At 39.8% G+C, this 23,654-nt stretch overlaps 1 long non-coding RNA gene across 1 annotated transcript in view; it reads left to right on the forward strand.

Annotated features, from left to right (window-relative positions):
- LOC141425705 (uncharacterized) overlaps positions 1 to 23,654 on the forward strand; it is a 102,411-nt gene that overhangs the window by 67,000 nt on the left and 11,757 nt on the right. The window lies entirely within an intron of this gene.

A 23,654-nucleotide genomic window follows, 5' to 3' on the forward strand; every position in this document is an offset into this window, starting at 1 on the left:
AGCCTCTTTTCCACAGCACAAAAGAGCTCCCAGGAGAATAAAAACATCTGGAAGGTTCTCTGTCAAGATGATAACCTGATTTACAAGTAGTCCTACTGCACAGGCTTATTTGCATGCCAGAGCCAAGTATTGTAATCTTTTCCCTTTTTTATTCTTTCTGCAGCAAACCCAAATCTTGTCCAGGCAGATGGGATGCTAATAGGATGCAGATGGGATCATATACCAAGACAAAAATGAAAAGCTCATTGATAGTGTGCTAGTCAGCTTTCCATTACTGTAACAAAATACCTGAGATGATGATAAGGAAGAAAGGTTGATTTTGAATCATGGTTTTAGAGGTTTCAGTCTATGGTTAGTTGGTCCTGTTGCTTTTGGACCTATGGTGAGGACTTTCATGGTGGGAAGTCGTGGCATAGGAAACCTGTTCACCTCATGGCTAAAATGAAAGAGAGAGAAAGTAGGAGCCAAGGTGCTAGTACCTCCTTCAAGGGGACACCTCATGTGACCAGAAGGCTTCCAATTAAACCCTACCTCTTAAAGGCTCCACCACCTTCCAATAGCACCATGGGGATGAAACTAAGTCTTTAACACATGAACTGTTGGAGGACACTTAGCCAAACCAAACCAAAGCAAATATATATATTCCTGGTGTGCGTGTGTGTGTGTGTGTGTATGTGTGTGTTTGTGTGTGTGTGTGTTTGTGAGAGAGAGAGAGAGAGGGAGAGAGAGAGAGAGAGAGAGAAAGAGAGAGAGAGAACATGTAAGTAAATAACTTCAAAAAAACAAAAGTACTCTAGATGTGCAATAGTACAACTAACCTTACTCACTGATAAATCTCTTGCATCTTTCCATGTCAGCACTGTGGAACTGCTTAGTTTTAGTGGCTTCTTGCCAATCCTTTGTGTAGATGTAATGTAATTTACTTAATCCTTTTCTTTTAATTTTGTATGTTTCTAGTTTTCTTTTTTCCTACCAAGAACAATGTCAGTGAGAGAGCTCTAGCATATTAATTTGCCTATGTGTTTCTTTGCTGCTTGTATGAGTGGATGGATGGATGGATTTTGTTGCCCTGTGCACGTTTTCTGCAGAATAAAATGTGTACAGGTGGAGGTGCAGAGTAGAGGATTGTGCACACTTACATTTCACTGTTGTTATCACACAGGACTCCATGCCGTGGTGCTGATGGTCTTTCCTTCATCAGTGAGGTCAGAACTGGAGAGCCCAAGATGGGCTCAGGACTCATGTGCAGGGGATGGCAGTGGAGAGAGGGCAGGTCAACAGGGAGGAGAGAAAGCCAGCCCAGGGCAGTCGCTGACTGATCCCTGCTCTAGTCACTGAGGGCTCCTTCCATCTCCAGACCCTCTGAGGAACTGTGAGAGCTGTGAGACAGGCAAGAGGATGGTGTGCCCAGCTCCCAAGCCCTGGCAGTCAAGGATCACCCAGGGCATGTGACCTCCTAGGTTCAGATGGCCAAGCAGGCTTGGGGGCAGGAAGAAAAGCAGACCGTGGTGCGCTGAGGAGAGGCAGCAGGCTACAGCCATGCCCTGCCGGTTACCACAGCTGTGACTACAGTGAAGAGATGGGCTGGGGAGTCAAGGCGGCACCAGGGGGGTTTGACGTGCTCCATCTGCCACACCCTTCAGCAACTCAAGTCACACGCTCTCCTCTTGCCAGATTGACCAGGAGCAAATGCATTCTTGCCACTGTTTTAATTTGCATTTTTTGACTACTGGTGAGGTTAAACATCTTTTTACATTTACTGGCAGTTGTATTTATTCTGTGAACTTAATGTGTGTGTATATATATATACACACACATATATATTTAAATTAATTTTTATGGCTATCTCCTCCTTGTAAAAAACCAAGACATTTTTTTGATCCTCCTGTTTGTCAGTTCATATTATTCTTATTTGATACATGTTCTTTCAGATTTTTAAGCTATGTACTTACATACATATTTTTTCTCATAAAAGTACATAGTTTTGTGGCTTTAACTACATATTTATGTACACATATACACACACTAACATAAGTACACATGCATGTGTGTGTATAAACAGTTGTGCGCCACATAACAACACTCTGCTCAACAATGGTGTGAAAAAATTCCATCATCTTGTCACAGTGCAGCTGTCACACACAGGGCAACACTTTCCCCCTGTTTCTGTGGATGCTAGTGCAAACACACTTACTGTGCTGCACTGTGCACAATGCCTGGTAATGACAAGAGACTACGTTCCTGTTTATGTACGTATTGTACTGTGCATTTTTTATTGTGGTAGTGAGGTTTGAACTCAGGGTCTTGTGTTTGCTGGGCATGTGCTCTACCACTTGAGTCCCACCTCCAGCCCACTTGGCTTTGGTTATGTTTGAGATAGGATCTTGTGTTTATGTCTGGCTGGCCTGGACTGTGATCCTCCTATTTATGCTTTCTGTGTATCAGGGATGAAAAGCTACTACACCCAGCTTTTATTGGTTAATATGGGATTTTTGCAAACTTTTTGCCCAGACTAGTCTTCCAATCTTGGCCTCCCAAATAGCTAGGATTACGGGTGTGAGACAGCATGCCTGGTTTACGCTATACTTTTATTGTTATTTTATAGTGCACTTCTACCACTTATAAAAAAAAGCTTACTGTAAAATGGTCTGCTGTGTGATGCTGGCAATAGTCTGATCTACCTTGCATTCACTACATCTCTTGATTACATCTCTTCCTCCTGATTTAATTTTGTGTGGTTTTTTTCATCTTGGCCTTTGAGGCAATAGGCTATAACACACACACACACACACACACACACACATCATAGAGCCTAGATGTCTTGTAGGTTCTGTCATCCAGGTTTGTATAAGTGCACTCTATGATGTTCACACAATGATGAAATCACCTAATGAGGCATCTCTCAAAACATGTACCTGTTGTTAAGTGATGAGTACCTGTGCCGGTGCAGGCATATACACACATACATGTATATGCACACACATATATAATCATATGTGTGATTTTTCACTCAAGAATGTATCTTTTTTTTTTCTTTCATTTTTCTTTTATTATTCATATGTGCATACAAGGCTTGGTTCATTTCTCCCCCCTGCCCCCACCCCCTCCCTTACCACCCACTCCGCCCCCTCCCTCTCCACCCCCCTCAATACCCAGCAGAAACTATTTTGCCCTTATTTCTAATTTTGTTGTAGAGAGAATATAAGCAATAATAGGAAGGAACAAGGGTTTTTGCTGGTTGAGATAAGGATAGCTATACAGGGCATTGACTCACATTGATTTCCTGTGTGTGGGTGTTACCTTCTAGGTTAATTCTTTTTGGTCTAACCTTTTCTCTAGTACCTGTTCCCCTTTTCCTATTGGCCTCAGTTGCTTTAAAGTATCTGCTTTAGTTTCTCTGCGTTAAGGGCAACAAATGCTAGCTAGTTTTTTAGGTGTCTTACCTATCCTCACCCCTCCCTTGTGTGCTCTCGCTTTTATCATGTGCTCATAGTCCAATCCCCTTGTTGTGTTTGCCCTTGATCTAATGTCCACATATGAGGGAGAACATACAATTTTTGGTTTTTTGAGCCAGGCTGACCTCACTCAGAATGATGTTCTCCAATTCCATCCATTTACCAGCGAATGATAACATTTCGTTCTTCTTCATGGCTGCATAAAATTCCATTGTGTATAGATACCACATTTTCTTAATCCATTCGTCAGTGGTGGGACATCTTGGCTGTTTCCATAACTTGGCTATTGTGAATAGTGCCGCAATAAACATGGATGTGCAGGTGCCTCTGGAGTAACAGTCTTTTGGGTATATCCCCAAGAGTGGTATTGCTGGATCAAATGTATCTGGATCAAATGTATCTTGGTTATCTTTCTAATCAGTGAACATAAACCGCTTTGTTCTTTTTAACCTACAATGTAGTGCTTTATAATACAAATTCAGCATTTCCCTGGTGGTAAATACTTGCTTGTTTCCAGTTGATTGCAATTAGGAACAGTGCCTCAGTGAATATGCATGTGTACTGAGTTTCTTCTGGGCTGATACCCCAAAGTGGATTCGGGAGCTCCTACGTATGTACGTGCCTCTCAATGTCACCCATAGTGACGACCAGCAAAACACTCACTTCTCACTCTGTACTGTTGATTGCATGCTCAGGATGGGTGGCCTCCAAGTTGGGTGTGTGGGTCTTGGGACAAGGCTGGGTAAAAGTAACCATGCCTCTACTCTGATGTTTTGGTATCAAGGACTGGACAGGATGGGATCTAGGCCTAACCCCAACAGGGAGTGAAACTGAGACTATCTATGGGAGTGGGGAGAAGAGGCAGGTTACGTAGGGACTGGGGGTGACCTGCATTGTTTGGCAGAGTTGGTCATGTGACCAGATGAAAATCTGACTCCAGGAAGTTTTTGACCCCTGATTGGATGGGACCTTAGGATTGGTAGGCCCCTTTGGGGGATTGGTGGACAGGGAGGGAGTAAGATGTGGGTCTCTTGTGCTTGCTGATATTCCTGCAGCCCAAGGAGGAGCCAGGGGATAGGAGGGGCCCCTTGCCCTCTGGGTGCATCACCTGGTGACTCGCTCCTTGGATCCTGCTTCTCCTACTGGCCACTCTGATTCTTGTCCTGTCTGCAAATTCTTCATGGTGGCAAGAAAGGTGAGTTTCAGTGATGGAGGGTGAGTCTAAGTGTGCTCCAGAAAATGAGACAAATGAGAATTCCTTGCCAGCAGCCAAGGTACCCAATTCTACTTTGGGAGCAAAAGTTTTATCTTTGGGATCAGAAGCTGCTCCCTCCATCTCTGTGGCTGGACAGAGTAGGTGGTGATGGTGACTGCCTCACAGGCTCCCTCAGCACTGAGTTGCCAACTGGGCCAGGGGGACAGGGTCCAGGAGATTCTGCACAAGAATTTCCTGTTAAGTTTGCTTAACTGGTGTGTGTGGCTGGGATCTCAGCAAACAAGTGCCTGGGACCTGTAGGTGACTCAATTCCTAAGGTTGGCAAGCTGTGCCTTCAGGGAATCTTTTAAAAACTTTATAGGTATGGACAAATTGTTTACCAATTTACCTCCCACTAAGTATTAAAGGCTAGCTACCCCATTCACCATCATAGACACTTGATATGGTCTCCAGCCAGATGGGTAAAAAGGGCCTTCCCTTCTGGAATCCTTTGTCTTTTCCTGCTTACTAGTGTCATAGTAACTTTCCAGTTACTATGATAAAAACTTGAGACAACTAACTTACAACTTATTAATTTATAAAAAGAAAAGGTCCACTTTGACTCACAGCTTTGCGGCTTCCAGTCTATGATTGATGGTCCCATTTCTTTGGATGTGTGGGGAGGCACCATAACACGGTGGAAGCACATGGGGAAGCCAAACCATTCACCTCATGAGCCAGGGAGCAAAAGAAAGGAAGAGGTAGAGACTGGGTCCCACTGTCTCCTTCATATCTCCAATGACCTGAAGGCCTCTCACTAGACCCAATGTCCTAAAGATACCAATACCTCCCAATATGTCACCATGGGGACCAAGCCTTTAATTAATGAGGCTTTGGGAATGTTTAAGATCCAAGCTGTAATTCAGGCACCTGTAGTCTCAGAAGTCAGGAAGCTGAGGCAGGAGAATCACTTGAGCCTAACAGTTCAAGACCAGCCTGGGCAAATAATGAAATCTTGTCTCAAACAAACAAACCTCCAAACTCTAGCCTGGACAACACTATTTCTTCTGAGACTATTCTGTTCATATCATTTGTCCATTAAAACAATTCTTTTCTTTTCCTTACAGCTTTGTAAGAACTCTTTACATATTGAAAGTTCTGTTTTACCCTGGTCTGTTGTGTAGGTTGCAAATGTTTTTTTATAGCTTGTCAGCTAGCATTTAATTTTGCTTATCATGTCTTTAGCATTTAACTAGTTATAGAATTTTTAGTAGTCAATTTAAATTTTTTCTTTTATGAATTGTGGGTTTTGTATCATGCTTAGAAAGGATTTTCCATTCTACAGTGGAGAGAGAGAGAAAGGGTGGAGGGGAGAGACTTAATTTTATGTGTTGCTTTATAATAATATTTAAGTCTCTGACTATCTGGAATATTTCCCATCATGGTAGCAGGCTGTGTAGTGCGGGAGGGCTAACATTTTTCTCTTCCTATACCATCTATCCAAAACCATAGCCAGTTATCCAACACCATTTATGAAGGATCGAAGGATCTACTGTTTCCTCACCTACCTGAAATGCCACATCTACAGTTTTGCTGAAGTCCCATGGAGACTATTCTGGATGAATTTTCATTTCTGCTTATTCTCGGCACCCCTCCGCCTTTCTTAGCTCTTCCTCCAAAGAGGAAAAGTCCCACTTATCTGGTGCCGAGTCTGAAACTGAAATACATCCTGGGCAGCATTATAACCCTGGGGCCAGGTTATGCGTGGCCTTCCCTCCACTTTCTGTCCCTGGGACTGGCCCACCCGGCAGCCCCACTTCCTCTCCTGGGCAGCCGGGCTGCATCAGGTTAGCGGTCTGGGCTGAGCCTGGCCTTTCTGTCTTCTCATCTCCCTGTCTCCACTCTGATTGATTAGGTCAGGATCTCTGAGGATAGGCGGCAGCTCCCAGATATCCTGTGGGGTTCAGGCTGTGGAGTAACAAGAGGGACCCACGTGCATGGATGCCATTCAGGGGACTCTACTGAAATCTAGCACTGGCGAGAGGGGCAACTCTGCTTTCTTTTAGCTTTTGAAGCCATTTTTGGTTACTTCTTGAGCTGGTGGATGTAAATAAGGAAGGAGAGTCAAGTTGTAGGGCTGGGAATTCCCACGGTAGATGATGAATACACACACACACACACACACACACACTGTAAGTCTGTTTCTGTTCCTGGTGATCTATTTGTGTATTTCTTTGTCACCACCAGACCGGATACCATGCTGTCTGTGGAGTGACAGCTTAGGTAAAGGTTAGGCTCAAAGGCAGCTGATAGGAATACAATTTGATACAGACAAAACTGCTGTTGAAAAACCCTAAACTGACATAAAATGTAGTGTGCAGAGCACTCGGCTCAGCATGGCAATATTTCCTCCATCATGGGATCTAATCTGACTTTCCATTTCAGTTCTGGGAGCAGAGGATGGTTTTCTTTAAGGGCAGCGTGGTAGGAAATGTGTACACCTTAAATATGAGACCCACACTTGGCTCTGAGAACTCATAGCACAAGCAACCAGCAACTGAGATCTGTGGAAGCAATGGGATGGTCTCCTGCCCACGTCCTTGTGGGTGAGGTAGGCAGGTTTGTGGACTCTGTCTACTAGGGCTGCCACAACAAGGTTCCACACACCTGATGGCTTGAACAATAAAAAATTTGCTTACAGTTCTGGAGGCTGAAGTCCAACATCAAGGGGTGTGACAGGGCTGGTCCTCCTAGTCCTCTCTCCCTGGCTTGCAGATGGCATCTTCTCCCTGTTCCTCCCATGGTCTCCCTCTATGTGTCTGTGTCCTACTCTCCTCTTTTGATCAGGATGCAGCCGTATTGGATTAGGGTCCACACAAATGACCTCATTTAGCCTTAATTACCTCTTTAAAAACCCTGTCTCCAAATACAATTGCATTGTCAGTTACAGGGGTAAGAATTTCCACACATGGATTTTGAGGAAGCATAATTCAGCCTATAACATAGTTGAAATCTCTCCATCTCCCAGTCTCAGCTCTCCCTGTGTTTCTTGCTCACTTGTCTGCTTGCCTATCTGTTATCTATCTATGTATCATCTATCTATCTATCTATCTATCTATGTATCATCTATCTATCATCTAGCTATCTATCTATCATCTCTTTACCTGTCTATCATCCTCTCTCTCTGTCTCTCTTCCCCAGAGATCACTAATATTATGGAAGGAGACCACACAGATTTCCTCATTTAATTTCCATAACACCCTAAGAGGTAGGTAGTTATTATTCCCATCTTACATGAAGGGAATTTGAGCACCATTAGATCATTATTCCAAAGTCACACAAATTAAGTTGGTCATGAAGCTGGGATTTGAACTTGCACAGTATGAGTCTAGAATTTATAAGCACCAAGAGAGACTACTTTTCCAAATATTTACACCACATATATTTCCTTTCTTCATAAGAGTTTTATTTACATTTCATAGACTTAGAAATGTAGTTTGTTTTAATGCTTATTCTAATTAATTAAACTGTTGCTATTATTTTTCATCTTTAATTTTAAATATTGTTTCATATAACATATATTATTATGAGTGCTTTTAAATTTCTAGGTTATATTGCTATCTATCTATCATCTATTTATCTGTCTATCATCTACTTATCTATTTAAATTTGTTAGGATTGCCTTCTGTGGCACAGTCTATGAACAATTTCTACAAATTGACTACAGACATTCAAAAAGGACTCTCTATTTTGCACAAAACAATATGTCTATTCTGCAAAGCTCTAATCACATTACAAGTGCTCTAATCATAATAACGTTTTATCTATGGGATTTGTTACTATAAATGTTTTGAAGATCACCTAATGTTCTCAAAATAGCCTTGAATTTCCTTTTTTTTTGTTTTAAATATGACTATGCAATGTGGTTTGGTGTGCAAATGTTTCTTTTATCAATACAATTCCTCAGTCTTATTTGATGCTTTTGACCTTAAAATGTACTTTGTGCAACATTAGTACTTGCCATCTGCCATTGTTAGCATTTTCCTGATATATCTTTGATTATTTCCTTATTTTCTATCTTTTTTCTTTATCATTTTCTTTAAGGTGTGAACCTTGAAATAGCATTTAGCTGATGATAAGGCATAGCAAGGGCAAGAACTTGATGCAAGCACATTATTGATTGTGATTAAGGATATATTTAATCTTTCTCCTGTCATCTTATTTTGTGATTTCTATTTATTATGATTTCTTATTGTTTCACTCACCACATTTCCTGCCTCTTCCTTATTTGATCATTTGTTTTTTTTCCCTCCTCTAGCAATGTTATATATCTAAATGTTATTCTGATAGTAATTACACTCAAATTATTTCAAACATATTTTATTCTATATTCTCCTACAAAGGTTAAAAATTGCATATTAGTCATAACAACCACAGGCTAAGAATTTTAACTACATCTATTTCCTTTTCTTTTTCCTTCTCCTTATCTCTTTGGTATTATTAAATAATCTAGAATATCATTCATGTTTCCTCCTTTCATTCATTCCATAAAAATAGTTTCAAACATTAATTTCCAATATTACATGAAGTTAAGAGGATTTAGGGGTTGAAGCAATCTTAATATCTTTGTGTAGTGTATTAGAGTTCTTCAGAGAAACAGAACCAACAGGGTATCTATCATCTTCTCTCTCTCTCTCATCATGAGGATTGTTATTCTACATTTTTTTAATCTTTAATTTTCAGCAGTTTGATCAGATGAGTCTGGGTGTGGTTTTCTTCCTACTGATTTTTTCTGAGCTTCCTGAATCTGTAAATTTATGTCTTTCTCAGATGTTGGAAATCTGTACACATTGTTTCTTAAAGAAACATTTTTCTACACTAATCTGGTTGCTTTTTCTTGATTCTTTAAGCTACAAATTTTCCTGTAGCCTATGGAATGTCACTTGGCATTTCTTCAAATTGATATCAGCTGGTGACAATTATTTTAGTTTTTAGCCATGGATAATATCTTTATTTTATCTCAATTCTTGAAGATATTTTCATTAGACACAAAATCTGGGGTTAAAAGATTTTTCCTTTAAGTATTTTAAAGACTCATTCCATTGTCTTCTGGCCTATATGGTTTCTGATGAGAAATTTACAATAAGAATTGTTTCTCCTGAGTAAATTTCAAATTATTTTTCTCCTCTTAAGTTTTCAAAATATGTATGATTATTGGAAACACAATAATAATATTGTCTACTGGGGTTTTCAGTGCACATACGTAATTCAAATAACAACAACAATACAAATGGCAGAGGATCATGTGAATTATATCGTTAGAGAGTTTTGAAGAATGCCCTTAGTGTGTTCAAGGTCAGTGGAGGTTACAATTTCACAAATTAATTACAACCTTTTTACCAATGTACATTGTTGAATTGAGAGAGGAGTGAGTGAAGTCTTCACTCTTTCTGGAGATTGGAGAATGACAGGATTCTGTCATGGCGGGGACACAATGCTTGGGCTGAAATGCTCACCAGGAGCTTGTGAGGACAGGTGAGCAGTCAGGAGGGAGGAACAGCCTGCAGGACAGGCTGTGTCAGGAAAGGCTGGGAGAAGCAGCAGGTTTGGGATCGATGAAGAAGGCCAGGAGCCTACTGAAGATGAGCTGCCCGTGGAGTGTTACAGGAGGTGACCCAGAGCTCGGGAAAGGGGAGAGTGGAAAGCTCGTTGGGAGGTGTACAGCAAAGCTGATAACATAGACCTTTAAGGGAAGAGTCACAGTTGGCACGGGAGCACTGAGAAGATGGCCTCCCTATTGCTGTGCTGAGGACACACAGAATCTGCACAAAAGAGCTGCTTCTGTTGAGCAAGGTGGTGCATACTTCTATTATCACATGGGAAGTGGAGATGAGAGGATCACAGTTTGAGGCTGGCCCAGGCAAAAGTTAGTGAGGCCCTATCTCAAAACAAAACAAAACAAAAACAAAACCAAACCCAACCAACCAGACAAGACAAAACAAAAAAACCAAGCTGGGCATGCTGGGGCACCCTTATAATTCCACCGAGGCAGTAGGCAGAGGTAGGAGGATTGCAGTTCTAGGCTGGCCCTGGACAAAAAACAGGAGACCCTAGCTAAAAATAAGGAAAGCAAAAAGGGCTGGGGGTGTGGATTAAATGGTAGAGCACTTGGCTAGTAAGCTTGAGTCCCGAGTTCAATCCCTAGTATTGTGGCAGGGAACTGTCCCATATCTCACTTTGCGATTCCCACAACAGTATCATGAAAAAGAAGAAAGCCTCTGCTATTTGGAGGGCCTAGGTCAGTGGCCCCAGGACAGCTATAGGTTTTAGTAATGGAAGGAGGTTTTTGTGAGAGTTGAAAATTTTTTACTTCCAGTAGACAAGTATCCAGAGGGTACTAAAACAAGGATGGACAGGGTAGCAAACAGTGACATTCCAGGTGGGCGGTGGTAGGGGTGGCTGTTGTGCACAGCAGGTTCAGGCGGACCAGGTGACCCACAGAGAGGAGGATGACGATTATGGGCAAGGAGGCCAGCTGGTCTCAGATCTCCTTGTGAGGAGCAGGCTGGCCTATTGGAAACCTCATGGTGGTAGAAGTGAATGAGGCACTGGCAAGATTCCTGCTTGGCAGTTCCTTGTAAATTTGACGTTTCAAATTGAAGGCACAATAGCCAGGTTTTGAGTTAATAGCTGGTCTGAAAGTGCCATTCTAAACTAATGGTAGACCCGTTCCTCACTGGACTTTGTTAGCTGAGTGGCTACACTGTGCTGAGCCCACTCAAGCCATGTGTGCAGCTGGGGGGCAGACTCCATACAGGGCTCCACTCCAGGGCTGGCCACTGCACCTACCAACTCCTTCCAGATGGTTGCCTGAGTTAGAAATTGTTCCCTGAAGGAAAACTATAAACTTCTGAAGAAAGAGATTGAGGAAGACTATAGAAAGTGGAGAGATCTCCCATGCTCATGGATTGGTAGAATCAACATAGTAAAAATGTCTATATTCCCAAAAGTAATCTACATGTTTAATGCAATTCCCATCAAAATTCCAATGACATTCATCAAAGAGATTGAAAAATCTGCCATTAAATTTATATGGAAACACAAGAGGCCACGAATAGCCAAGGCAATACTCAGTCAAAAGAACAATGCTGGAGGTATCACAATACCTGACTTCAAACTATATTACAAAGCAATAATGATAAAAACAGCATGGTACTGGCACAAAAACAGACATGAAGACCAGTGGAACAGAATGGAGGACCCAGATATGAAGCCACACAACTATAACCAACTTGTCTTTGACAAAGGAGCTAAAAATATACGATGGAGAAATAGCAACCTCTTCAACAAAAACTGCTGGGAAAACTGGTTAGCAGTCTGCAAAAAACTGAAACTAGATCCATGTATATCACCCTATACCAATATTAACTCAAAATGGATCAAGGATTTTAATATCAGACCACAAACTCTAAAGTTGATACAGGAAAGAGTAGGAAATACTCTGGAATTAATAGGTATAGGTAAGAACTTTCTCAACAAAACCCCAGTAGCACAGCAACTAAGAGATAGCATAGATAAATCGGACCTCATAAAACTAAAAAGCTTCTGTTCATCAAAAGAAATGGTCTCTAAACTGAAGAGAACACCCTCAGAGTGGGAGAAAGTATTTGCCAGCTACACTTCAGACAAAGGACTGATAACCAGATTATATAGGGAACTTAAAAAACTAAATTCTCCTAAAAGTAATGAACCAATAAAGAAATGGGCAAGTGAACTAAACAGAACTTTCTCAAAAGAAGAAATTCAAATGGCCAAAAAACACATGAAAAAATGCTCACCATCTCTAGCAATAAAGGAAATGCAAATTAAAACCACGCTAAGATTCCACCTCATCCCTGTTAGAATAGCCATCATCAGCAACACCACCACCAACAGGTGTTGGCGAGGATTCGGGGAAAAAGGAACCCTCTTATGCTGTTGGTGGGAATGTAAACTAGTACAACCACTCTGGAAAAAAATTTGGAGGCTACTTAAAAAGCTAAACATTGATCTACCATTTGATCCAGCAATACCACTCTTGGGGATATACCCAAAAGACTGTGACACAGGTTACTCCAGAGGCACCTGCACACCCATGTTTATTGCGGCACTATTCACAATAACCAAGTTATGGAAACAGCCAAGATGCCCCACCACTGATGAATGGATTAAGAAAATGTGGTATCTATACACAATGGAATTTTATGCAGCCATGAAGAACGAAATGTTATAATTTGCTGGTAAATGGATGGAATTGGAGAACATCATTCTGAGTGAGGTCAGCCTGGCCAAAAGACCAAAAATCGTATGTTCTCCCTCATATGTGGACATTAGATCAAGGGCAAACACAACAAGGGGATTGGACTTTGATCACATGATAAAAGTGAGAGCACACAAGGGAGGGGTGAGGATAGGTAAGACACCTAAAAAACTAGCTAGCATTTGTTGCCCTTAATGCAGAGAAACTAAAGCAGATGCCTTAAAGCAACTGAGGCCAATAGGAGAAGGGGAACAGGAACTAGAGAAAAGGTTAGATCAAAAAGAATTAACCTAGAAGGCAACACCCACGCACAGGAAATCAATGTGAGTCAATGCCCTGTATAGCTATCCTTATCTCAACCAGCAAAAACCCTTGTTCCTTCCCATTATTGCTTATACTCTCTCTTCAACAAAATTAGAGATAAGGACGTAATAGTTTCTGCCGGGTATCGAGGGGGTGGGGGGAGAGGGAGGGGATGGAGTGGGTGGTAAGGGAGGGGGTGGGGGCAGGGGGGAGAAATGACCCAAGCATTGTATGCACATATGAATAATAAAACAATAAAAATTAAAAAAAAAAGAAATTGTCCCCTGAAAACAATGATGACTCCTCCAGATGACATGTAGCCTTTAGGAGTGAATTCTCAGTAAGTGTATTTTTAATTAGTGAAAGCAGTTCCACTGTGTCTCATAGGGGTTTGAATATGCAAGGTGGAGTCCTGTGCAGACTGCAAGAGCATTCAAGTCAAGGCTCAGATTTGTTTAGGGAACACGCATAGCAAAACATGAGGTCAACCTTGCAGGTTAAGGTGTTTCTCCTTTCTCAACATGGACAGCCATTTATTGGGATATACTGTGGATGCAGCTAAAAAAAATTAAGTTATGCTGTTAGATAGGTGGTCCTGTTTGAATCATCAGACACTGTGTCTAAGGTCTAAGCAACTTGCACTTTCCTACTCTGGTTTCTGTACTCCATATTTTGCTGCTATGTGTATTCATTTGGCTGGCCCAAAGCCTATAGAGTTTCTGGGAACAAATATCCACCACTGGGGACGTCCACCAAACCAGTGCAAACCCTTCCCCTCTTGGCAAGTCCTAGGACACAGTTCATCTCTCCCCTCTGGGATTCTGGGATGGCCATAGGTAACAGGGGTCCTGGATTTACTGCTGAGGCTCTGCCAGGGTAGTATGCTGCTGGCATGCCAAATTGGAATTGTAGAAGACTTTCAAAACAAGATTAAGAAAGAGTGATTTGGTTTACTGGAATAATTAGCCATATAGTTGAGTGAGTTAATGGGTTAACCCCTCCCCTCGTGGGCTATCCTGCTTTCACGATGACTGCTTATTCCAGTGCTATGATTATCAAGCAGCTGACTTACAAGGAAAAGCCATGCTCTGATGGAGACATCAAAGCCATGAGAAAGGAGGTTGCAATCATGGATAGTCAGGTTCTCAGGATTTCAAAAAGTTTCTTCTAGAATTTATACACAGAAAAATTCACTATGAATTTTGGCAAGTGCTTATGTTCATGTAACCAGTATCAGAATCAAGGTATAGAACACCACCATTACATCAGAATAATTTGTTTGGTCATTTTGTACTTAATCCAGCCTCCACCCATATTCTCTGATGATCTCTGATTGCTTCTCCATCCCTATAAAAGTTTCACCTTTTCCAGAATTTCATAGAAATGGAACCATGTAGCATGTAACTTTATTAGTCCATTTGAGATTTGTCTCCATTGCTGTGTTTAATACATTATCCCTTTTATTACTGAAAATTTATCACAGATGCTATCATAGTTTGTGCATTTCAACAAATGAAGGAAATTTAAGTTTCTACTTTTCAGCAGTTATGAATAAAGCTGCTATAGATAAAGGATTTTGGTGTAAACAGAAGTTTATGTTTTCTAGGCTTATGTTTTTGGTTATTGAATATATATTTTATATATCTCTACCCTAGAAATATACATATTTAATAACCAAAATGGCTGTATCAGTCTTCATTCCCAGCAGCCATATATAAGAGTTCTAGTTACACAGCATCCTTGTGACATGTGATACTGTCATTTTGAGGTAGCCTTTCTAATAGATGTGTAGTGGCATTTCTCTAACCATTGCTTCCTTTGAGAGTCTTTTCAAACACTTTCAAGCACTTTCTTGCCATCTTTATTGTCTTTGGTGAAATGTCTATATAAATTTTGTCTTTTTTTTTTAAATTGGAATTTTTCTTCTTCCCACTGATTAGTTTTTCAGACCAGGTCTCACTATGTAACTGAAGTCTGCCTCAGCTTCTCAAGTGCTAGGATTAAGTTGAGCACCATACACCCAGCTTTATTATTGAGTTTGGGTGTTCTTTACTGTACTGGACTCAAGTCCTTCACCAGGCATGTGACTTGCAAATATTTTTCCCATGTCAGGATTGTAATTTTAATTTTTTATTGTGCAAAAGTTTTCAATTTTTTTTTCTTGGCCAAAGTGGGGACTTTGCTCTTCAGGCAGATGCTCTACCGCTTGAGCTATGCCTCTAGCCCTTCAATTTTCCTAAGACCAGTAATTCAATTTTTTCTTTTGTGGAATGTATTTTTGGTTTGAAGCTAAAAGCTCTTTTCCTAATTGAACGTCATAAGAATTTTTCTGGTAAGATACAATTTTACATTTAGAGCTATGCTACTTTTTATTTAATATTTATATAATATTTTAGGTATATTTTGAGGGTTCATTTTAAAAAATGGATTTCAAATTCTTCTAACACCATTTTTTGAGAAGACTCTATCTTCACTCTTTTGAATTACTTTAGCACCTTTGTCAAAAACTAGTTGGCCTTTTAAACTGTTTTAGTTGGCCATGATTATATGGATCTATTTCTAGACTCTATTCCACTTATCTTCCTTGTCTGTACTTTCACCAATACTACAAAGCATTGGTTACTATAGTTTCGTAATAAGTTTAACAATCGGGTATGGATATCTTCTAACTTTGTTCTTCTTTAAAACTTATTTAGGCTTAGTTTGGTCACTTTGACATTCCCTACAAATTTTAGAGTAAGCTCTTCATACCTATGAACAACTCTGCTGGGAGTTTGGGATCACATCGAGTCTATAGATCAAGCTCGGGAGAATTAAAATCTCACCAATATTGAGTGCTCCTCCTCTTTTCTGGAAAAAAATGTGTATTAGTGTCCTGATCCCTTATTCTGAAATCTGCTTTGTTTGATGTTAACATAGGCTACTTTCTTTTGGTTAGCATTTACATGTTATATCATTTGTTATTCTTCTACTTTTCACCTATCTGTATCATTATATTTAAAGTGGGTTTCTAGTAAATGTATATAGTTGAGTCTTGTCTTTTCATTGAATCCTCCAATTTCAATCTTTAAGTTAGTGTATTAGAATCACCTATACTTAATAGTGTTATTGATGAGTTTGTATATAGATGAGCCCTTTGATTATTTGTTTTTGGTTTGCTTTTTGTTGTTGTTATGCTGTTCCCCTTTTCCTGCTTATTTTAGGGTTGTTTGAAATTTTTTCACCATTCCATTTTAGTTATTTCTTGGCTTTTTGCCTATACCTCTATGTCTTTTAAAATAGTTGCTTGGCATTACAGTATATGCAGTAAAATCTTCATAGTCAACTTAATGTTTAAACATCAAGTGAAATATAGAAACTTCACAAGAATATAATTCATATTATCCTTTGCCCTTTATGTTATTGTTACATGAATTCCTTCTATATAGAGTGAAAACCCAGTAGGCAATATTGTAACTTTTGTCTTCAATAATCATACATATTTTTAAAAATGTAAGGTGGAGAGACTGAAATTTACCCAGATGTTCAACAATCTTGTTATTTTTCCTTGATTCTTGAATTTGCAAATTTTCCTCTCGCCTATAGAATGTTAATTGGCATTTCTTTTAGTTGATATCAGCTGGTGACAAATTGTTTTCATTTGTAATCACTAAGAATACCTTTGTTCCATTTTAATTTCTGAAGATATTTTCATTAGATCTAGAATTCTGGGTTGACAGTTTAGTTTCTTTTAGTGCTTTAAAGATATATTCCATTGTCTCCTAGCCCCCATGGCCTCTATAAGAAATCCAAAGTAATTTGGGTCATCCTTTTATCGTACTGTGTTGTTTTTCTCTGGCTACAGCATTTTCCTTTGCAGAAGCTTGACTAGATGAATCTGAACCTTGTTTTTTTCTCACTGATATTTTGCTGAGCTTCTTGAATTCCTAAATTTATAACTTTCATTTCTCTGAAAACTTTCCTCTCCATCGGAGACTCCAGTGACACAGGTGTCATGTTGTTCAATACTGTCTCACCATCTTTGATGCTTTGTTTGTTTTTCCACTGTTCTTCTGATTGTTCGATTTCTATTGAGCAATCTATCTCCAGGCTCATTGCCTCTTCCTGTACTTTTGAGCCCATCCAGGAAATTCTAATTGCAGATGTTGTACTTTTTAGTTTTTTTTATAGTTTTGTGTCCATTTGTTTCAAGAATAGTCATCTTTTCCTGATGGAGTATAGCTATGATAGGTGCTGTACAGCTTTGTCTAATAATTTCAACATCTGGATCATCTCAGGTTTGTAGCTATTGGTTGTATTTTTCATTGGGAACTGGACACATTTTCCTGGATCTTCTCATGTTGGTTAATTTTGGATTGAACATTACATTGTGAAACTTTGGGTTCTGTTAAAAACCTCTGGATAGATTACAGAAGAAATAAAAAAAAATCTCAACAGACTGATAACAAATAACATGACTGAATCAGTAAATTCCATTTATAATAGCATCAAAAGAAATAAATCTAGCTAAGGTAGTATAAAATTGATATGCTGAAAACTACAAAACATTGCTGAAAATTAAAGAAAACTTAAATAAGTGTAAAGAATCTATGTTCATAGATTGTAAGACTTGAAAATGCTAAGATACCAGTACTATCCAAAGAGAGTCACAGATCCAAGGCAAAAATTGTGAAAATCCCAGGGGACATTTTTTCATAAATGCAAAAGCTGATCTTCACATTCATATGCAATTTGTTTTTGAGTAGCCACAAAAGAAAAATAAATCTGGAGGACTTCCTCATTTCAAAACCTGCTACAAGTTACAGTAATCAAGATAAAATGGTGTGGTACTGGTAAAGAGAGACATGTAGATCAGTGAAATAGAACAAGAGTCTACAACTGAAAACATGCATATGACCAATTGATTTTTGACAACAGTACCAAGATCACTCAGTGGGGAGAAAATAGTTTCCTCAACAAATAGTGCTGTAGTAACTGCATATCTACCCTCAAAAGAATGAGATGGTACCTTTACCTCATACCATATGCAAAAATCAACTTAGAGTAGATCAAATGCTTAAATGTAAGAGCTAAAACCAAAGCATTTAGAAAAAACATGGGATTAAGTAAAAATAAGAAAAGAAAAATACAGGTAAATTACACTTCATCCAAATTAAAAACTTTTTTATATCAAAAGCATACTATTAAGAGAGTGAAAAAACAAACCAAAGAATGGGAGAGAATTATTTGCAAAGCATATACCCGGTGAGAGTTTAATATCCAGTAGAGGACATTATGCAAAGTAAAATACACCAGGCACAGAAAGCAAAATAATGCACGATCTCAGTTATATGTGTACTCTTCAAAAAACTCCAAATCTGGAACCCTCCCCTAAAACTTGTATATATGGTAACAGACCACAGTAAAGGTTAAAGGAGTATATGTAGGAAAATGGTAAAAAGTTGTAATTATATAGGATGAATAAGTCTAGAGATCTCATGTACAGCATCAGGAGGACCATAGTTAGTAATTTTATGTCATATACTGGAAGCTTTTGAACCTATTTTAAGTATTTTTTAACCACAATAAAAAGGTAACTATGAGGGATGATTAATATATTCTTGACTCTAATAATAATTTCACTATGCATTATGCATATCTAAATATTATGTTGTACATCTTAAATACACAGGATACAAGAAAAATAAATTCAAAAAAGGAAAAAAGACAAGCAACCTAATTAGGAAAAAAGCAAAAGATTTGAATAGACATTTCTTTAAAAAGATATACAAATGGCTTATTACCCAATGAAATATACTTGACATCCTTAGTGATTAAAGAAAATCAAAGCCACAACAAGATACACTTTATACTCATCAGGGTGGCTAGACTAAAAAGGACAGACAACAAGTGTTCAAGACATGGGAAAACTGGAGCCCTCACCCGTGGTGGGGAGGGTGCAAAATGATGCAACTGCTTTGGAAAACAGATGGGCAGTTCCTCCAGAAGCTAAGCATAGGATTACCAGCTGACTCAGAAATTCTACTCCTAGTGTATGCCCAGGAAAATGGAAAACAGGTGTTCAAATAAATGGTTAGACACAAACACTGTCAACAGCACAACTCACAACAGGCAAAACCTAGTACTGGTGCATGCTAAAGTGATAGGGTACTTGCCTAGCAAGTGAGAAGCCCTGAGTTCTATCCCCAGTACGACAAACACACACACACACAAAGACAAAAACCTGAAGACAATCCGAATATCCACTAACAGATGAATGGATGCATAACATATGGCATACTGATTGAAAAGAATAAAACCATAAAAAGGAATGAAGTGCTAATATATGATGCAACATGGATAAGTTACAAAAATTATGCTAAGAAGACAGATCTAAAAAGTCAAATATTCTATGATCCATTTATCTGAAATATCCAGATTGGGTCAACATGTATTGAGTAGGCAGATTGGGCTGGGATGGAGTGGGGAATGTGATGGTTTCCAGTTTAGTGGGTACATGGTTTCTTCCGGTGGAACCTAAAATGTTTTGGAACTCAGTAAAGGTGAGGGTGGTACACACTGTGAATGTACCCAATGCCTCTGTCATTTAAAATGACTTCTTTTATATTGTGTGAATTTTGCCACTCTCCTCTGACCCTCCCAGGCAACTCACAATCCCAGTCTAGTCGTGAGACAAACTCTAACTAAGGGATGTTCTATACATATTCTACAAAATACCTGATCAGTACTCTTCACAACTGAAGGTCATAAGAAACAAGGAAGGCAAGAGAAACAATCACAGTCAGGACAAAATGTGATATGCCTTCTGAATGAGAACAGAAAAAGACAGCTACAAATCAGGAGATCTGAATCCACTGTGAAGTTTACTTAACAATAATGTGTCAAGATCAATTCACACTTGGAGTAATGTAAGCTGTTAATAATAAGGGAAATTAGGAGCACGATGTAGAGGAACTTTGTCTTATTTTCTTTTTTTGGTGGTACTGGGTTTGTCTTTTTTTTTCAGTATTAGAGTTTGAACTCAGGACCTACACCTTGAGCCACTCCACCAGTCCTTTTTTGTGATGGGGTTTTTCAATATAGGCTATCATGAACTATTTGACTAGGCTGGCTTTGAGCCATGATCCTCCTGATCTCAGCCTCCTGAGTAGCTAGGATTATAGGCATGAGCCATCGTTGCCCAGCTGGTACCAGAGTTTGAACTCAGGGCTTTGTGCTTCCTAGGTAGGGGCTTTATCTAGTGCTTGAGGCACTCCTCCAGCCACTTTTATTGTGGTTATTTTGAAGATAGGGTCTTGCTTTTTTGCCTAGGCCAACTTGGGCCACAAGCCTCCTATTTTACATTTCCCACAGTAGCTGGGGTCACTAGGTGCATGCCACTGAGCCAGCCTATGGGGTTGAGATGGGCTCTAGTGAACTATTTGCTTGGGCTGGCTTTAAACCATGTTCCTCCCAATCTCAGCCTCCAAAGTAGCTAGGGTTACAGGTATGAGTCACCAGTGTCTGACTAAAGCTCTACTTTTTTTTTTTATTTTTAAGAGAGTATTGATCTTTTTGTTTTGGTGGGCAAACTGGTGAGATTCAGACTGCAACTTCTGACTCATCTTTGGTGGCTGGTGGTTCTGGTGTCAATTCAGATTTCCAAGACCTCGCCATGCTTTGTGACAGCCACATGCATGTGCCACTCAGGGATTAAATTCTGAAAGTTCCAGGGCGCTGTTTTCAAAACCTTTGCTGAGCCCTGCTTGTGAGTGCAACTCAGCGGTGAACCTAGCATTTCTAATTGGTCCACTCACAGAATTGAGGGAGCCTGTCTCCAGCTTTGTCCTTACTGAGATTCCCATCATTCTCCACTGATCAGGATCCCCTGTTCCTGGTCCCTCTGTCCAGAGAGGTATTTCTTGGTTTTAGGGACCTGTGCTTCAGTTTTAATTATGTTATAATCTGTGCTGGTCTTAGGGTAGAGGCTGAAAAGAAAAATGAGCACAAAAGAAAGAAAAGAAAAGAGAAAAGAAAGAGGGCAGGAAGAAAGGGAGAGTGAGAGGGAGGGAAGAGGAGAGAAAGAAAAGAAAGAAAAAAAGAAAGAAGGAGGAAGGAAGGAAGAGGGAGGGAGGAAAGAAGGAAGGAAGGAAGAGGGAGGAAGGAAGGAAGGAAGAGGGAGGAAGGAAGGAAGGAAGAGAAAGAGCCCCTCTCATACTCAGGCTCATGGGAATTGCTTTTCCTGGTCTGGCTTAGAAAGAGCATGTTTTTACTGTCTACATTCTCTGTTTAGTTCTCAGTCTTTGACTTTTCCTTGGGTCAAAGCTGGGAGATTGAAAAAAAAAACCTGATTAAACACGTATCTATATAGGTCATTTTTCACATTTCACTGTTCTTTCCCGAATTACCGTTTCTCACTTGCTTTCTGGAGTCCTGGTGGTTGCTTTTTATATTCTGCCCATGTTTTTCAGTCATGATTGTTGGGAGAGACTGGCTATAATGGGCTTAGTCTATTTTAGCTGGCACCTGAAGTTCAAGACTTGTTCTTGAATCAGCCTTCAACTTGTCTACACCTTCCAACACTGGTACTTTTAGATCCTCCCTCTCCTGTTTTAGCCTCCAGTGTGATGCTTAGTCCTTTTACTTGGAGGTCCTTGCTCATCTGCTCAGTGTCTGGGACTTTACCCTCTTCCTTCTGCTGTGGTATTCTTTAAATCAGTTCTGTGGGTAGCAAACCTCTGCTAGTTTGCCCCTCAAAAACCTACACCTGTGAATAACCCAGGGATGTCTGGAAATGGGCAGTACTCTGTGCTGTGGAAGCCACTGTCTTCTGGTCCTGCCAGGTATAGCTCTGCTGCACTTCTCTGGACCTCTGTGATGTCCCAAGTGTGCTCAGCTTGAGTCATATTTAGAGGCCATCAAAGACAAGACAGGACAAGGTCAGAACCGAGGTATAATAGTGGCCATTCTCAGTAGTGTAGGAGGAAGGAGTTCACACAGGCAGGTACGTGGCTCCAGGGCTCTTCCCTGCCAGCTTCCCTATTTCATGTAGTTTGGTGGGAGAGGAGTGAGCTAGGATTGGCCTCTAAGTAACTTCATTTTAATCCCTCGGTGGTGGCAAAACTTATCCTGTGAAGGAATATTTGATTTTTTGAAAGAGTCAAAAGTTCTCTAGAATAGAGCCATTTCTAGACCATAAGATGAGTTACAAATCACAGGTGGGATGAGAGTATGAAGGAAAATGGTCTTGTGTAACCTATAAATGATCTCAGAAATGGTTTAAAAAAAGATTCAAATGTAATTTGAGGAATGGTAGCATAGTCTGTCAAGGTCACTATGAATGAGACAATGCACATACAGATGGTTAACTCAATGTAAGGAGTCATTCCATTAACTTTACTTGCTTAGTTTTCTGGACTTTGTTCAAATTCTTTTCCTGTTGAGACATATCTTCAAACTGATCGCCTAGTCTACCAGTAGTATCAATTAAGAAATGGGTTTGGCTTCCTGTAACAAAACTCTGAAGAACACTGGCTTAAGTCAATTAAGGGTTTATTTTTCTTCACTTACCTGAACATCTCTAGCTGCAAGTGTTTTGGGAAATGTGTTTTCCAGCTGTTTACCCATCCCCAAACAAATTAAGGGGTTTTATTAATTTTTTTTAAGAAAGAAAGGGAGAATGGATCTTGGGGATTGGCAGACTGTTGTAATCTCTGTCATATCTGGTAAACAAAAACTTGAATCTAAGGCCTTAGGTCTGCTGCAAACATAGATGAAAAAACTGATCAGTGCTTTGAGCCCAGGGCTGTTGACGGGAGATAAGAGAAGGCTGGAACATTCATGCTAGTTTGCTAATGGCTCTTCTTTGGCTCCTGATTATCATTAGACATGACGCCAATACAAGCTGAACTCCAGATTTTATTGGTTTTGGCCATCAATGAAAATTAGACGTTCAGCTCCATCAGGTCATAAAAATTCATTTGAGTTCATGTGTTTTGAGGACTTGGACCACTACCTAATTTTAAAAGGTTCTCATGAGGTTGACTGAAAAGGACCTTTCAGTGAGCTATTTATTATTTAAAGTGGAGTATATATGTCTACTTCTCCTTTATGTTGCAAATAATTCTTAGTGATAAAACCATCCATCCATCCATCCACCCATCCATCCTCCATCCATCCATCCATGGCATCATCTATCCATCCATTCACTTATCATTTATTGAGTAACTACTGTGAAACAGATCTAATAATACTGAACTCTAGGAACTCACAAATGAGTAAGAAAGGATTGTTGTTTATTTCTGAGAACCTCATTGTCTATTATACCAGAAAAGACAGCCTGCTTCATAGGAGATCAACAGGTAGATGAATTTGTGTGTAGGTGCCTTTACCTCTTTGTGTAACTCAGTATATATGATTCAAG

This window comes from Castor canadensis, chromosome 8, assembly GCF_047511655.1.
Source record: "Castor canadensis chromosome 8, mCasCan1.hap1v2, whole genome shotgun sequence".
Lineage (NCBI taxonomy): Eukaryota > Metazoa > Chordata > Mammalia > Rodentia > Castoridae > Castor > Castor canadensis.